General features: G+C 40.9%; 1 protein-coding gene across 1 annotated transcript in view; it reads left to right on the top strand.

Moving 5' to 3' along the window:
* Window positions 1–327: 327 nt before the first annotated feature.
* The window catches only part of XRCC4 (X-ray repair cross complementing 4), a 184,346-nt gene continuing 168,365 nt past the window's right edge, over window positions 328–16,308 (top strand). Inside the window, exons 1-2 of the mRNA XM_030467360.1 lie at window positions 328–379; window positions 3,581–3,695. The gene's annotated coding sequence lies outside the window, so the exon portion shown is untranslated. The remainder of the gene's footprint in view (window positions 380–3,580; window positions 3,696–16,308) is intronic.

Consider the following 16,308-nt stretch of genomic DNA (forward strand, 5'->3'; position numbering starts at 1 on the left):
GAGAAAGGGGAGGAAGGGGGAAGGGGAAAGGAGGAAGGGGAATGAGAAAGGGAGGAGGGAGAAGAGGGGAAGGAAGGAGAAAGGGGGAAGAGAAAGGGAGAAGGGGGAGGAGGGAGGGAGGAGGAAGGGGAAGGGGGGAAAAGAAAAGGAGGAGGGAGGAAGGGAGAAGGGGAAAGGAGGAAGAGAAAGGGATGAGGGAGGAGGAGGGGAGAAGGAAAAAGGCATAAGAAACGGAGGAAGGAGAAGGGAGGCCGGGGCGCTCCGCCCCCTCCGCCGTGAATGGGGAGGCATCTGGGGTCGGGACGGCGAATCCCGGGGATAGGACCCGTCCGTCCCGCAGCGCCGCGGGCCCGGTTCCCTCAGGCGTCCCCTTGGAGCGGTGGGTGAGCCCTAGGCCGCCCTCCCCCAGGCACGATGTCCCTATCCCCTAGGGGAAAAGTGGGTGTTTGAAGGGGGGTGATGGTTGGGTTTGTGTTTGCTTTTCAGTCGTGCTGTGGGTTCGCAGTGGAGGATGGATGGGGTCCTGTCCTCCCCCGCTGCACTCCCGGTCCTGGCCCATGGGTTGAGGGGCTCCGGGGGAGGGTGGGGGTCTTGGCCTCATCTGAAAGCGGCTCCGGGGGAGAGCTGTTTGCTGGTGAAATGTAAAGGACATAAAGAACGCCTTGATGAGTCGCTTTATTTTTAATAAGTAGCCTTCTGTTGCGAAGCCAAGGTGCTGTTCGTTCAGGGAAAATCCCAATTGGCTTCCTCTCTGGAGGTGGCCAAGGAGCTGGGATTGGGGTGAGCAGATCCTGGGCCTTCTGCTGCTCTCTGCTCTCCTGTGTTCTTGCTCTTGCCCCGTTTTCTTCCTGCTGAGGTTTTAATTCTTGGCCCTTGTGGCCAAGAAGGCCAATGGCATCCTGGGGTGCATTAGAAGCGGGTGGTCAATAGGTCAAGAGAGGTTGTCCTGCCCCTCTACTCTGCCCTGGTGAGGCCACATCTGGAATATTGTGTCCAGTTCTGGCCACTTCAGTTCAAGAAGGACAAGGGAGAGTCCAGCCCAGAGCCACAAAGATGATTAAGGAAGTGGAACATCTCTCTGATGAGGAGAGGCTGAGGGAACTGGGTCTCCTCAGCTTGGTGAGAGGTGACCTCCTTAATGGTTAAACATATAGAGAGCCAGGAGAAAGGTGCCAGGCTCTTCTCAGTAATGCCCAGTGACAGGACGAGAGGCAATGGATACAAGCTTGACCATAGGAGGTTCCATGCAAACATGACCCTGCTCTGCTCCTTATCATGACCACAGTAGATATTGCTGTGACTAAAGGCAAAATTATTAGAAGAACTGAATGTTCTGCACTGCTGGCCTCTTCCCCTTGTGTGTTAGCGAACCCTGTACAACCAGATCTGAGGTGACTCTAGCATTTAGCAGATGCTTTTGACCAACAAGCTGTTTATGTGAAGAGGAAAGACCTTAATTTTGGCTTACATTGAAAAAAATAAGCATTAGGTTGGTTGGTTGTTTTTTTCAAACCAGCACATAACTGTTTTTTAAAGGAACTATCTTTGATCTTGTGAGGGACTTCAGTAGAGTGATGTCTACATGTATTATGAAGTTCTGTGCCAAGACCTTTATCATAACTATTTTGTATTTAGAGTTAGGTGTCTAAGTGTTGCTGTTCCACAAACTTCTATCTTGAAATTCTGTGAACAGCTTTGACTCCTTTTCTATGTATGCATTGTCTTAAAGAAGTTGAAGAGTAATAATCTTTTCAAAGATGATTTATTTATTTTTTTTTTAATATGTATCTGTCTCTGGGGCCCAATTATTTTTGCTTGTCTGTTCAGTGCAGAGCAGGCTTTGCTTTTTTTCTTGTTAGGGGAAATAAAATTTTTATCATACCAGAAGGGGTTAGGGTAATGTTTTACATGCCTCCAGAAGTTGCTGAAGAGGGCTACAGGACAACCAGAGTATGTGTGTGTAAAGCATCTTTGTATAGTGGGATCTATGCAGTATTCTGCTAACACAGAATACTTAAAGACAAATGAAACAAACATACACAATCCACTTAAAATGCTGTTGCTGTCCCCTGAAAAGCAACTTCTTTTGCATTAATGGCCTCGGCTTTTAGCTCTCTGCAAGATTTCAGCTTCAGATTCATAATAATCAAAATAGCTCAGATGTATTTTAACACAAGCAGGTGTGGAATTTAAAGAGGATTTTCTTATATAACTGATTTTTCTCTCCTGTGGATTTCAGACATTATACTGATTTTAGATTTGTTCTTATTTTTCTGGAAATTGTGTAAGTCTAGTGACTATGAATGGTCAGTAATTTGCAGATCTGCCCACTGATTTACTAGGCAGTCAGCAAGATGCATGGCAATTTTGTTGTGTGTTCATACTTATTACTCCTATTTTATTAGTGAATTAGGTTCACCCAATCAGTTTCTTTTGTTCACATGTGGAGGTTCCGGGTGAAAAGGGGAACTCAATTATAATGCAGAAAATCAGTTCAAAAACCAGCCTTATTTTCTAGTCTAACCAGGTCTCACATCAAATTTCCAAAGTGAAGGCAATTAGAACCATATCCTGTGAACAGTTCAACCTCTAATGGTTATCATGACTTTATTTTAAAGGCAATCCTACTTTTGAACTTGTTTATGTGTCTCTGAGAAAGACGACTGGTTTGTTTTTCCTTTTTGGTTTCACTTTTGTTTTTTCAGTGTGGAATAGTTACTGAGATTGAGAAATTCTTCCTGTAACTGCAGAGGACATTGCAGCTGTCATCTTCAGTCACACTGTAGTCAAGCCTGCTTCCAGGTGGTCTGCTGGTTTATCTATTTCAGTAGTTTTGTTTGCAAACAGTCCCTGTGTGACAATTTTTATGTACTGTTATCTGCTTTGCTAGTTTTTGATAAGCTCACATCTGAAGTCCACTACAGATTTTTTTCAAAAATACTTATTTACCCAGTAATTAAATTTTCAAGGGAAGTTTCCAACTGTCTCAGCTATTTGAAAAAGAATTTTTGTGGATTACATGCTTTATTACAGTGCTTTCGGCTGCACATTTTGCTCTTGTGGGAAGAATGCCATTTGGTCATTAATGATCTTATGGCAGCCTTAGTGACATAATTTAAAAGATAGGGGAGCAAGCAGTACAGTGTCTTCTGGTGGGACTCCAGTTTCCCTTCTACTTTTTCCTCCTAATTAATAAACTGTCACAGAAAATTAGCTACAAGTGGCTGAGATAGCTTGGTTGATGGTGTGTAGAGGAATTGGCTGGGTATGCATAATTGTCTGTTGAAATCTTAAATCAGAATTTTAATTAACTGTATCTAAACAGCAATATTCAAATAGGTAAATAAAAACATATGATGAATACCGGTTTTCTGTGGTGTTTGTTGTTTAAAGGTGGTTTGATGGTTATTGCCTGTGCTTCGTAGAACATATGTATTAAGATAAAAGTATGATTTTTAAGTGAAACGATCACTCGGTGTTCAGCTGAGTGTTTAAGCAGTAGAGGATAGCAAGGAATTTGTGTATAATGAAAGTTATAAAAGGTGGCTTCAGGGATTAATCTGTATTTTTGCAAATGCAGGAAGAACTGCAACAAAATGATATCAACTGCACCTGGGGAGCTGGGTATTTTGCTTTTCATGTGTCTGTTGGCTTTTGTAAGAAGGACTGGAAGAGACAGTTTATAAGTACCACAGGTGGGTGACAGACATGACAGGAACATCTATAAACATGTGTCTGTGCGTAACAAATATGCATGTGGTTCTATGAGGTAACAAAACTTTTACAAATAAGATAAATGCAGTTTGTTTTGGGTTTTTTTTGTTTGTTTGTTTGTTGTGGGTTTTTTTTTTTTTTTGAGATATGCTAGATTGAACGATTGGCAAAAGCTGATAAAGATCTTTTTTTTTTTTTTGGCTTTTATGTCATAACCTCTTCTGTTGTTCCTGGTACCCTCAACTGCAAGCATGAATGCATAAAAGCTTATTTGCATAGTTGCTACAGCTACAAATTCGTCGAGCTCTCCCACTGGAATAAGAAGGTGGTGGAACATGAGGGAGATGCATTATTTAGGCAAACACAGAATAGGTAGTGTTCTGCACACTGGCAATGGTGTTAGAGTCTGGCATTTTGTTTGCTCCTCTGTCTGTCTCCTGCCTCTTCCTGCACAGAAAAGCTTGCACTGTATTCACTGGAGTAGGATGAACCACAATAGTTGTAAAATGCTTGGAGGCTGCAGCTATTCTGAGGAAGAATCAGCACTCAGTCTTCACATCAGCAGTGCTTAAATGGTATGCTTGAACCTAGTGTTCAAGTGTAAACATACATTTTATAGAAAGTTACTGTGCCAGGTGGTGTATGACAGGGAATATTCATGTAAGAACGGGAATTCCTACACCTTAAAATTTCTGCTGTTCATGGCAGGGTTCATGGGAATTGCTGTGGTGTGTGAATTGTGTAGGCTTTTGTCTTATAGAAGTTGAGTAGAGTCTTGAAGGACTGAGAAGAATGGGTATGCCAGCTATTGTGCTGCATTTGATGTGGGACATAGATACTGAGTTTTCAGTCTGGGATGCTTTCACTTGTTGGATCAGATGATGGTGCCTGTGTTGTCCAGTTTACCACTGTTATCCTGAATGTTCGGAATGGTTTGCTATATAAGGTTGTGACATTATAGGCACTTCAGGAGTTATTTTGACATTGATAGTGAAATAAGAAGAATAGCATCTTGGATATAGAGGATTAGTCTAACCTATCCTATCTATGGTATGGAAAGGTTCCTAAAGGATTTTCAGAATTGCCTCAACATTTAAATTCTATTGATTTTTAAGCATTTATGTGGACTAAAACCAGTGCATCTAAGTCATTACTTACACCTTGCAAAACAAAGCTTTTGCATTAAATATTATTTTAAAAATAAAATAAAATACAAAATAATACATAGCTGAAGGGATGATACCAGGCTTGTTGCAGAATTTAGAAAGGCACTCCAGCTTGCTGTAAAAATAAAACTGTGTCATGGCCTTGCTACAAATAGTTATGCTGTGCATGATGCAGGTGACCCTAATCCCTCTTCTGACATACACAATCCCTCTGTTGCTGCTGCTGGTGTCTTCTCCTGCCAGCAGGTTTGCAGAAGCCCTGGAGAGTGTACCATGGTCTGTTTTTGACCAATAATCTTCCATGTCAGTGTGGATGAGATAATTTGAAATGGTTGACTTCACTGTGTTACAGGATAGGTGCTCCATGTACGTGTAATGAGCCTTACCAGCTCACTTGCTGTTTTGTCTCAATGTCTGTTTCTGATGTCCTTGTTATCTTCCAGTGTCACTTGAAGATAAAAAAATTTAATCCTTACCTCTTGTCACCTAGGGCTTAGCAGTTGGTGGAGAATGTTAAAAGGTTATGTTGATGCTCAGGAGCCCCAAATGGAAAAGCACCACACATCCTTGAAGGATGGAATAGCCAGGAATTTAGGGTGAGGTTTTCATGGTCTCAAACAAGTACTTTTGTCTTCAAGGTTAGTTAATAGTATGTAGCTGGGAATTTTTTCACTGTTACGCTGTTGGCAGAGTGTGTAGTGATTGCTCTTATTATGGGGAAAATGTAAAATAATGTGTATGTACATTTGGAGTAGCCACTGGACTAGCCACTAAATAACAGTCCAATTTAGAAAGTTATTTTAAAATGCCCTTAAATGGTTAATAATGTTTTTGCAGTAAGAGTAGATTTTGGTCTAGCTCCATCCGTGGTCCCTCTGCTGACATGAGCTGTGTCCCTTTCCTGGGCTGAGGAACAGTGTCCATCATTTCTTACTGGTAATGATGTCTTAGAGGATTTTAGTCTTGCACACCTCCTTTGTCTCTGCATGAGATGAAAAAAAAAAAATAAACGTGCCAAAAGGCTCCTGTGAATTTGAAGTTTACTTGGGGCAATAATGTAACAATAATCCTGTATAAAATATTCCAAGATACAGCAGATTTACTGGGTTATGTATTGGTACCATACTGACACAAGGTAAGGCAAAATTTCAGAGAGAGTTAGAAAAAAAAATTACTGTTGTTTGTTAATCTAACAAAGTCAAATCTGATCAATCTAAGCAACATACCTTACAGAAAAGTTCCAAGTTCAAAAAATCTTCATTATGCGGATGCCTAAGCAGGATCTCTGGTTCTGCTGTCTTTTGAGGCATACTAGTAATTGAACAAAAAATTATTTTATTAAATAGCCCAAATTTTGAAAGGTTGAGAAATAATTGGATTTTTTTCCTCACTTGCTTTGCAGACTTCTAGGTCTTTGTGGTAAGAGGTGTCCTCCAACAAAACAGAAAAATGGAGCAGAGATTGTAAAATAGAGAGTAAAAAAGAGAGACTGATCTTATGTGATTTTGAGACTTCAGAGACTGAGGACTCTTATGTTCGTCTAGACATCAGCCAAATTGCTTGCGATCTTGGGATGGAAAAATTAATGCAGATAGAGGAAGAGGGAGGCTATATATCCTATCACAAGCTGCATTTGTTTTTAAAAATGATTTGGATGATTATGAAAGGGATTGTTTGTTTACAGGTCTACAAAAGGATCTTACAGGCCACCCTTTTCAGCACAGTAGCTGGACAGGAAAGAAGGAGCATGGGGCTTTCCAAATGCTGTCAGCTGTGTCAAGCTTCTGGTGGAAACTTCACAAAAATCTGAGGAGAGATTTGTGTTGACTGAGCCAATGAGGGAAGCTTAGAAACTAGCTGCAGGCAGCAAACTGTGTTGTGGGGGTTTATATTAAATTTATAAATTTATATGCAACTTCTTCGGCTATGAGACCTAGCAGTTGTGTACAGAATACAGCTCGTGGCTATAGGCATAACAGGGATTGGAGCAGAAATGTTAATTTAAGAGAAAGCTAGGCATTGCTGTCATAGAGGAGCATTATTTTTTGAGATAAGAGGCAAGGAACTTGCTGAAGCTTTTTTTTGTGTGTCTTGGTAATAGACCTAATCAACTTGCACTTTATAATCTCCTGAAGGCAATATTAAAGGTTTGGGGTTTTTTTCCCCTATGCCTTGGTCAGGTGGCTATATAGATGAAAACTGTGTTTTGTATATTGCAATATTGTCTGCTCCAGAGATTGACCCTGACTGTCCTAAAAATAGGCTTGGGTTTTGTTTTGTTGGGTTTTTTTCTGGTGGTTTTTTGTTTGTTTTTGTTTATGTTTTCTTTCCCCTTTTCTTTAAATCGTGAGGTAGAAGAGGATTTTTTTTTAGTATATACTGTGCTCGTGTTGTGCTTTTGGTGCTCCGTGATGCAAAACAAATGGGTGCTATTGCAACACTAGAAGGGAAGAAAATGCAGTGGGGCTGCTGTATCCAAAACTGTACTGAAACAGTTTGTTGGAGCTGTGGAGAACCGATTCTTCTGCACAAAGGGCTGTTTTGGTTTGTTTTGTTTTTTATGCACACGTACCTACACTTTTTCAGAGTCACTGTATTTGTTCACTGATTAATTTCAGATAGTAGCATGCAATAGAGATTTTGCTTAGCTTCTGCATCTGGGAACCAGAAAGCCCAGCTAAGATGAAGTGTGACTCAATATGCAGTGAAACCTCAGCCTAAATGAGACTTTTTAAAAAAATACTTTTCCTTATTGTTCTTTTCATATTAATTATTCTTTTTGTTTATTCTTGTTGTTATTATTCTTTCGTTATTTTTTTTTCCCCACCCCACCACAGTCCCCCTCCTCCTAGATGCCATAATTCCATGAGAACTGATTTAACTTATCTGGGAGTGAGTGACAATCTTAAGACAACACTTTTGAGACCAATACACTGATGCTCTACATATTTGCCTTGTAATAGTTTACACACTCAAGATCTCACAGCTGTGTCTGACTGGTGCAGTATCAAATAACTTTTGTGCTGTATCTTCCTAATGTATCTTCCTAATTTCCTTAGTGTAAGTCCCAGTGGCATTTTCCAGTGGTATGTCCCCTGCTGTGTCCTCATATTGGTCTGCAAATCTCTTTTAACTCCAGTGCAAAGCAACATTCTTTAGTAGCTGTGAGGAAGAGGGAATACTGAAAAGCTGACTTCCTTAGGTAGAACTCCTGCTTGGCATCAAGCTTCTTTGGGTTTTAATTTTTGAGAGTAGAGTTTCTGTTTTATTTTGGGTTTTTTTGTTTGTTTGTTTTTTGTTTTTGTTTTTTTTTTTCTGAGCCTGTAATTAAAAAAGATGACCACATGAAAGAAACTACTTGGAAAAGCAATGAGTTGATATGTCCTGAAAAGTTTTGTATTTTTACTTCTAGAACTTGAGATGTAAAAAATACAGGTAGCTCTTGTGAAGCTCTCCAGTTCCTCTCTTTACTCAGTGTGGTTTTTCGAGAGTGCTGAGCACAAGCTAATAGATACGACAGTGACTGCTGGGGGTGTGTCAGTGGCCACTGAATTTTGAGATCTCTTAGTGGAGCTGTGTCCTTTATTTAGTCTCCTTTTTTTAAAAAAAAGCTGCTTTTTTCCTCAGAGCTTGTGGGATTGTGGGACTTGTGCACTGCACTCACTCCTTGCTAAAGTACTGGCATGTCATTCTTGATATGGGCTGCTGTTTCTCTCCTGTTTTGGTTTTTCCATTGTGCATTATCACAAAGCAAAAGCTTAATTGATGCCTCACTTTTCTGTGGGGTTTTTTTGTTTGTTTGTTTTGGGTTCTGTTTGTTGTTTGTTCTTCCTCTTTTGAAGGTGTTAGAACATGGGTTACCAGCATAATATAAAACTGTGTGTATTTACCTATTGTGTTACCTGATATGTTGAGTCTCATAGCATTCAGGGCACATTAAAGAACCAAAGCTGAACTTCTGTCTGTATGTGGAAACAGTTGAAATAGCAGTTCAATATGGATAGGTATCTCTTTGCCTTATATGCAGATTCTGATTCCTCAGCATAATCTATCAACTGTCAGCAGAGTTTTAGCAATGGGAAGTCATGTTTAACCAACCTGATAGCCTTTTGTAAGGACATAACCAGGTGCATAGATAATGGTAGTGTTGTGGATGTGGTTTATCTTGATTTCAGTAAAGCATTTGACACCATTTCCCACAGCATCCTCACAGCTAAACTGAGGAGATGTGGTCTGGATGATCCAGTAGTGGGGTGGATTGTGAACTGGTTAAAGGAAAGAAGTCAGACAGCTGTGGTCAGTGGGACAGAGTCTACTTGGAGGCCTGTTATAGTGGAGTCTCCCATCGTTTGGTACTTGGAACAGTACTATGCAAATAGGAATGAGTGACCTGGGTGATGGAACAGAATGCTCTGTCAGGAAGTTTGCTGATGACACAAAGCTGGGAGGAGTGGCAGACATCCCAGGAGGCTGTGCTGCCATTCAGAGGGACCTGGACAGGCTGGAGAGTTGTGCAGGGAGAAATTTAATTACAAAAAGGGCAAGTGTAGAGTCTTGCATCTGGGAAAGAAAAAAACCCAGGAACCAGTATAGACTGGGGACTGAGCTGTTGGAGAGCAGTGTAGAGGAAAGGGACCTGGGGGTGCTGGCGAGTGGGAGGCATGAGCCAGCAATGTGTCCTTGTGGTCAAGGCCAGTGGCATCCTGGGGTGCATTAGAAGGGCCATAGTTAGTAGGTCAAGAGAGGTTCTCCTCCCCCTCTAATCTGCCCTGGTGAGGCCACATCTGGAATATTTTGTCCAGTTCTGGGCCCCTCATTCAAGAAGGACAGGGAGCTGCTTGAGAGAGTCCAGAGCAGAGCCTCCCAGATAATCGAGGGAGTGGAACATCTCCTTTCTGAGGAGATGAGCTGGGGCTCTTCAGCTTGGAGGAGGATGAGGGGTGAGCTCATTAATGTTTATAAATATGTAAAGGGAGAGTGCCAGGAGAACAGAGCCAGGCTCTTCTCAGTTGTGTCCAGTGACAGGACAAGGGACAGTGGGTACAACCTTGAGCATAGGAGGTTCCATATAAACATGAGGAAAAACTTTTTCACTGTGAGGGTGACAGGGCACTGGCCCAGGCTGCCCGGGGAGGTTGTGGAGTCTCCTTCCCTGGAGACATTCAAACCCCACCTGGATGTGTTCCTGTGTGACCTCCTGCAGGTGACCCTGCTCTGGCAGGGGGGGGTGGACTCAATGATCTTTTGAAGTCCCTTCCAACCCTTCACTTTCTGTGATTCCATGAAATGCAAAGTAATAAATATGACTGAATAAAGATCTGCAAAATTAGAATTCAAGTGCATTGAAAGTGAATATCCCAGTTTATTAAAAATGTCTTGTGAATTTTTTCTCTATGAAGACCAGAAGAAAAAAAATTAATTGCAATGTTTAAATTAATAAATTAAAGTGAGTGCTTTGTGTTGAGAGACTTGTATTGAGAGATCTCTATTGCCTTTCCGGTAGATAAATAACAAATGGAAATAAAACTTTTGTTAAGTGAAGAGGGGTAATGCAGGAATTTTCTTCAAAGAAAATGCCTTAGGAAACTGGTTAGCAAGATAAAGTAATTTGGAGTCTAGGCCTATTTTTTATTATTAATTTGACAGAGATGTGAAATTAAAATAATCCATCTTCTTGAAAAGTCTTGGGTGTAGAGTTGGCAGGAGAGGGTATGTAAGCCTGCGTGTTTATGCCTGCTCTTGTCCTTCCAAAGTGGCTACATTTGGTGAAATTTGCTCTTCCATATTAATGGGCTCAATTTTTCAAAGCTCGTCAGAAATCTGACACACAGTATTACATCCATCAGTGTGTAGCTGACACTGTTGCTTCATTTATTGTTCATTTATTGTTTCTTCATATTTGTTGCCCCCGTCTATGATGCTTTTGTAGTACTGAATTTATATGACTTAATTTCAGATAATTTAAAAAACTCAGTCTCTGTAGTGGAATTCCCTCCTCAGTGACCTTAAGTCAAACATTTACATAAATGTGTCAAACTGAGTGGTTTTATAATAAGTCTGTATAGGGACTACAGAATAGAAGACAAAGGAAATCTGTAGGACAGATTGTTTTGGGTGAAGTATCTTGATCATACTTAATCCTAAAGAAGGCAGTGTTTTGAAAAACATGATACCTCAACCAGCCTACTATGCTATCCAAACATACATCAAAGACGTATGTATCTGAGTATTTTTGGATGGGTGAAGGGTTGTTAAAACATACTGCTTTTATTCCTCAACTTTCCCATACTTAGATGGATAATACTAAATTACTGAAACTGCAGAGAAATTTTTGGAAATGTGACTAAGATACTAGGAATTTGTGAGTTTTACTGACTTCGTTATTATCTGCAGGCTGAAAAGTTATGTCTGGTGGAATTGCATAGTTTTCTCTCCTTTTTTTTTTTCTTTTAATCTGCAAAACACTTGTTTTAGTGCTGTCTTTTCAGAGAGATTATGGGGAAATGGCTAAATATTTAGGGGGTTTTTTGGGGGTTTTTGTGGGGTTTTTTTGTTGTTGGTTTTTTGGGTTTTTTTAGGAAGCAATTTCATAATAAATATTCTAAGGCTGCAGTTTTCAAATGACACCATTGCCTTTAATGGGGGTTTGGAAAGCCAGATTGGAGTTATAAAATATTTGTTGAGGCTTGCATCTGAAAGAGGAAGCAAAGGTAGTCAGTCTGGGTCTCTTAGGCATGCCTGCTGCCTTCCCATCCCAGATCTGCTCACTTTAAGCTGGTCTGATGGTTGTCTTTGATCCTTGCTCAGTTCTACACACAATTTTCTGTGACTTCAGTACTAAAATTAACTTATTAATCAGGAAACGCTTCAGATGTAGGACTTAATTTCACTTTTTACAGGTTTCTAACATTCAGTTAGTGCATCTTGATTTATCTAAAGAAACTTTGGTTTTTTTATGATACAGATTTTGTAAAGTGAGGATTTGACAGCATGCTCACAGTGAACTGGTTGTGTTGGGTGAAAAAGAAAGGTTTGCCCTTTTTTGGAAGTGTATCTAGGTACTCCCTTACTTGCTATCATATATAAGTACAGTTGCCCACTTTGGTGTTTATTGTAATTTATGAAGGCCTTTTTTTAAACCTTGTTATAGCTTAGACTGTCTGCTAATATAGATGTTTGTAAGTATACTTGGCAAGCCTGGGTGGCTGGAGTTGGTAGTGGGTTAGGTCTGAGACTTCAAGAGGATGAAAGACACCAGGGTGGGCTTTGCCTCCAGGCTACAATTAAGATCAAAGCTTGTTAGTAAGATTCCTAGTATAAAGGTTGTTGACTGTCTGCTTCCTTCTGTTTCTCCTCATTTTTCAGCTGGTGACTGTAATAAATAAGTCTGACAAGGGTTGTTCCTTATCATAGATTCCAGATCCTTTGTGGCAGATCTTGTATATCCTATTGGCCCATGCAGTCTAACAACCTCAAGACTCCTTTTACTCCTTTTTTCACTTTTTTTTTTTTTTTTTTGGGCATTTGTACAAAAAGTACGTGCCTGTTTCCAATTGTTTTGTGGCTGCCAGGAAGCAGTGGGAAACAAGCAGTGCAAATGTTAGCTGTGCAAGAGTGATGCTTCTGCAGTTGAGTCTGTGAGGACCAAAGGCTGATTGCAGCTGTCTTGAATTCCACCTCTTAATCAACTGTTGTCATGCAGGACTGTTTATAGAGTCATTCAGCCACTACTTAATATCCAGTGCCAATTTTTGATTCATTTTCTGTATCTTCAAGACAAGGTTGTGTTATTGACAAAGTTGTGATACTGATGCTTTTAATACAGAACAAAGCTAAACCAAATGACAACTAGATATAGTATAGATTGCATGTAATATGAAAATGTGTCAAATCTCTAAATTTCATAAAGAGACAAAGCTCCTTCAAAATTTTTATATTCCTTGGTCTTCAGATGTAGAGCTATGTTTCAGCCAGTTGGCTAAGGGACTGAGATGTGAGATGCTATAAGATGATGTGTTCTTCTACTCATGTTTATTGGCTCAGTTGTGTTATTTAAAAAAAAAGAGCAATTCCTTACTAGGTTGATAGTAGATATTAGATTAGATATTTTATCTTCCTCTTGAAGAACTTCCTCATGGGAGTTAGTGGAATTTTAAATTAACTTGTGAATACATCAGTTTGTATGAAATATATCTCTAGAAATATTCATAAATGTAGACATTATCTTGTTTTCTTCTGTTAGAAAATGTGGTAATATCTAGCGTTAATCTTTAAAAGCAATCTGAGTTTTTATTTTCTGGTTAAATCCCAAATATTAAATTTTTAAGTACCTATAGCATCTCCTGAATTGTACCTGTTTTCTGATTATAGGTTAACCATTCATAATTCTGATTATTAGATTCTGATTTGTAGTGTATCTTGTGGTCAAGGGATAAAATTACAGACTTGAATGGCTGTGTGTTGTATATGCTGGTTTTCTATTCTGAACTCCCTGTAGGTAGCTCCCTGTTTTTTTCCAACAAAAAAGCACTTTAAGTTAATTGCTCCATTAGCAAGACATAGTAGTTCTTTCTGATCTGTAAGTAGCCTCCCATGCATGGCTGCTGAAGTTTGGAACACCTGCAAGTGAAGCAATTTGGCAAAAGCCATTAGTCTGGGTGGCAAAAAATAAAGTGCTGAAGTTCAAAATATTATCAATGATGCTGTGTTGGAGCAGCCTAAAAGATTTGGCTTTCGGTCGGTGCCCAGTGCTATCCAAAACAACATATAAAATTCTTTGTAAACCAATTTTAAAAGTGTCTTGTTTATTCAGAAGCAACTGTGTACACTGTTTGTTCAGAGAGTAGACTTCAGTCAATTGCACACCAGCCAACAGCTGATTTCTCCTTAGAATGAAACATTGCCTAATATAGATCATAGAAGCCAAGGACCAAAGGGACAAAGTGCTAAAGATAAACAGCTCAATCCTCAACTGTTTGGAGGCCTCAATAAAGCCTCTGATTTATAAATTCGGGGTAGAACTCAACTGTTCCCACCTGCAGTTTTGTCTCAGATCCTTGGTGAGGTGCTGCTGTGTGGTGTGACCTCCTGTGCCCTTAAGGAGAAAAACACTGGCTTTCTTATGGCCCTAATCAATCAGTTTCTCTGCAGCTTTTAATAATAAGGGGAGGAAGAAAGTACTGACTACTCTTATTGAGGCAGTGAAGAGCCTACAGAGGCAGCGTGTCTGAATATTGAACAGCACTTGAAGGTACTCCTCCAGTCTAATAGACTCAGAGTTGCTTTTTTGCTATTGCTGTACTGAGGGTGTAATTTCATTAATTTAGTTTGTTGAACAGCTGTAAAGCTACTCTGGTTTTACACAGTGGTTTTGTTTGTTTGCTTTTATATAATTTGCAGCAGAAGCTGAACTGTTCCATAGTTCAGGTGATTGTTTTAACCATTTGGAAGTTAAATACAGTTCTTACCTGTGTGCCTGTCTGTCCACCCAAAGATGGGAAAGTGAAAGTAGCTCTTACAGTTTCAGCTCTCCCTTGTCCTCTGTATTTTTGGTGTCTTCCATGATGAAATTATGACTTTGTGGAGATGGGGATGTTAATAAAGTCTGAAAAAGCAGTAACAGCTCCTGCATGCTTGTGTGACCAGTTCTGTGGAAATTTAAGTCCCAAGGCTGCGTAGGTTTTACAGACTGCAGGTGATGTCTCACAAGAGCTGAGTAGAAAGGGAGAATCACGTCCTTTGACCTGCTGGCCATATTTCTTTTCATAGAGCCCAGAACATGGTTGTCTTTCCTGGCTGCAAGTGCACTTAGACAACTCATGTTGAGCTCCTCATCAACCACCACCCCAAGTCCTTCTCCTCAGGGTTGTTCTCTTGCCATCTCTGCCTAGCCTGTATTTGTGCTTGGCATTGTCCCAGCCCAGGTGCAGGAACTTGCACTTGGCCTTGTTGATATTCATGAGGCTCTCAAGCCTGTCAAGGTCTCTCTGGATTGTCACTCTTCGTTCCAGTGTGTTGACCACACCACACAGCTTGATGTCATCAGCTAATTTGCTGGGGGTACACTTGATCCCACTCTCCATGTCACTGACAATAGCACCCGTCCCAATACTGACCCCTGAGGAACAGCACTCATCACTGGTCTCTATTTGGACATTGAGCTATTGACCACTACCTTTTGAATGTGACCCGCTAATTCCTTATCCACTGAGTGGCCCATCATCAAATGCATATCTTTCCAGTTTAGAGACAAGCATGTCATATGGGACAGTGTTGAATGCTTTGCACAGCTGCTCTTCCCTTGTCCCTCAGCACTGTGACCCTGTTGTAAAAGGCCACCATATCTGTCAGGCGTGATTTGTCCTTGGTGAAGCCATATTGGTTGCCACCAACCATCTCCACCTTGTCCATGGAGGACTTGTGACCTATGGTTCCCTGGGTCTTTTTTCCCATTTGGAAAATGGGGGTTATGTTTCCTATTTTCCAGTCAGTGGGAACTTCACCAGACTGCCATGAATTCTCAAATATGATGGACAGTGGCTTATCTTTATCTGCTAGTTCCCTCAGGAGATGTGGATGGGTCTCATCAAGTCCCATGGACTTCTGCATTTTCAGGTTCTTTAGGTGGTCTTGAACCTACTTTTCTTCTACAGATCCTTCTTGCACTCTATACATTTGCCTCCTGCAGCCTGGGTGTTGCCAGAGCCCTTTTCAGTGAAGACTGAGGCAAAGAAGTCACTGAGTCCCTTAGCCTTCTCCATGTCCCACATGACCAGTCTCCTGTTTCCTTCTGGAGAGGGCCTATGTTTTCCTTTGTCTTCATTTTATTTCCAATGTGCCCACAGAAGCTTTTTGTGTTGCCCTTGAGGTCCCTGACCAGATTTAATTCTGTCTGGGCTTTATCCTTCTGAACCTGATCCTTGGCTGTGTGTCCAGGAGCTCCTTGTTCATCCTCTGTGCAGGTCTTCTGGCATTCTTGTCTGTCTTCCTCTTTTTTGGGATACATCACTCCTAGGCTTGGAGGGGGTGATAATTAAATATTGACCAGCTTGGACTCCTCTCCCCTCCAGGGATTTATCCCGTAGTACCCTATCAAGCAGATCCCTGAAGGTCAAAGTGGAAGTCCAGCGTAGTGAGCTTGCTGCACACCCTTATTCTTGCCCTGAGGATCCTGAATTTCACCATTTTGTGGTCACTGCACCCAAGTCTGCCTTTAAGATTCACATTCCCCACCAGCCTTGTTGGTGAGAACAAGGTTCAGCATCACACCTTTTCTTGTTGGTTCCTCTACTGCTTAGAAGGGGAAATTGTCATCAATGCATTCCAGGAACCTCCTGGACTGCTGGTGCCTTGCTGTGTTGCCCCTCCAGCAGATGATGAGGTGGTTGAAATTGCCTGTGAGGATCAGGGCCTGTGAATGGGCAACTGT

Source organism: Calypte anna, chromosome Z (assembly GCF_003957555.1).
Source record: "Calypte anna isolate BGI_N300 chromosome Z, bCalAnn1_v1.p, whole genome shotgun sequence".
Lineage (NCBI taxonomy): Eukaryota > Metazoa > Chordata > Aves > Apodiformes > Trochilidae > Calypte > Calypte anna.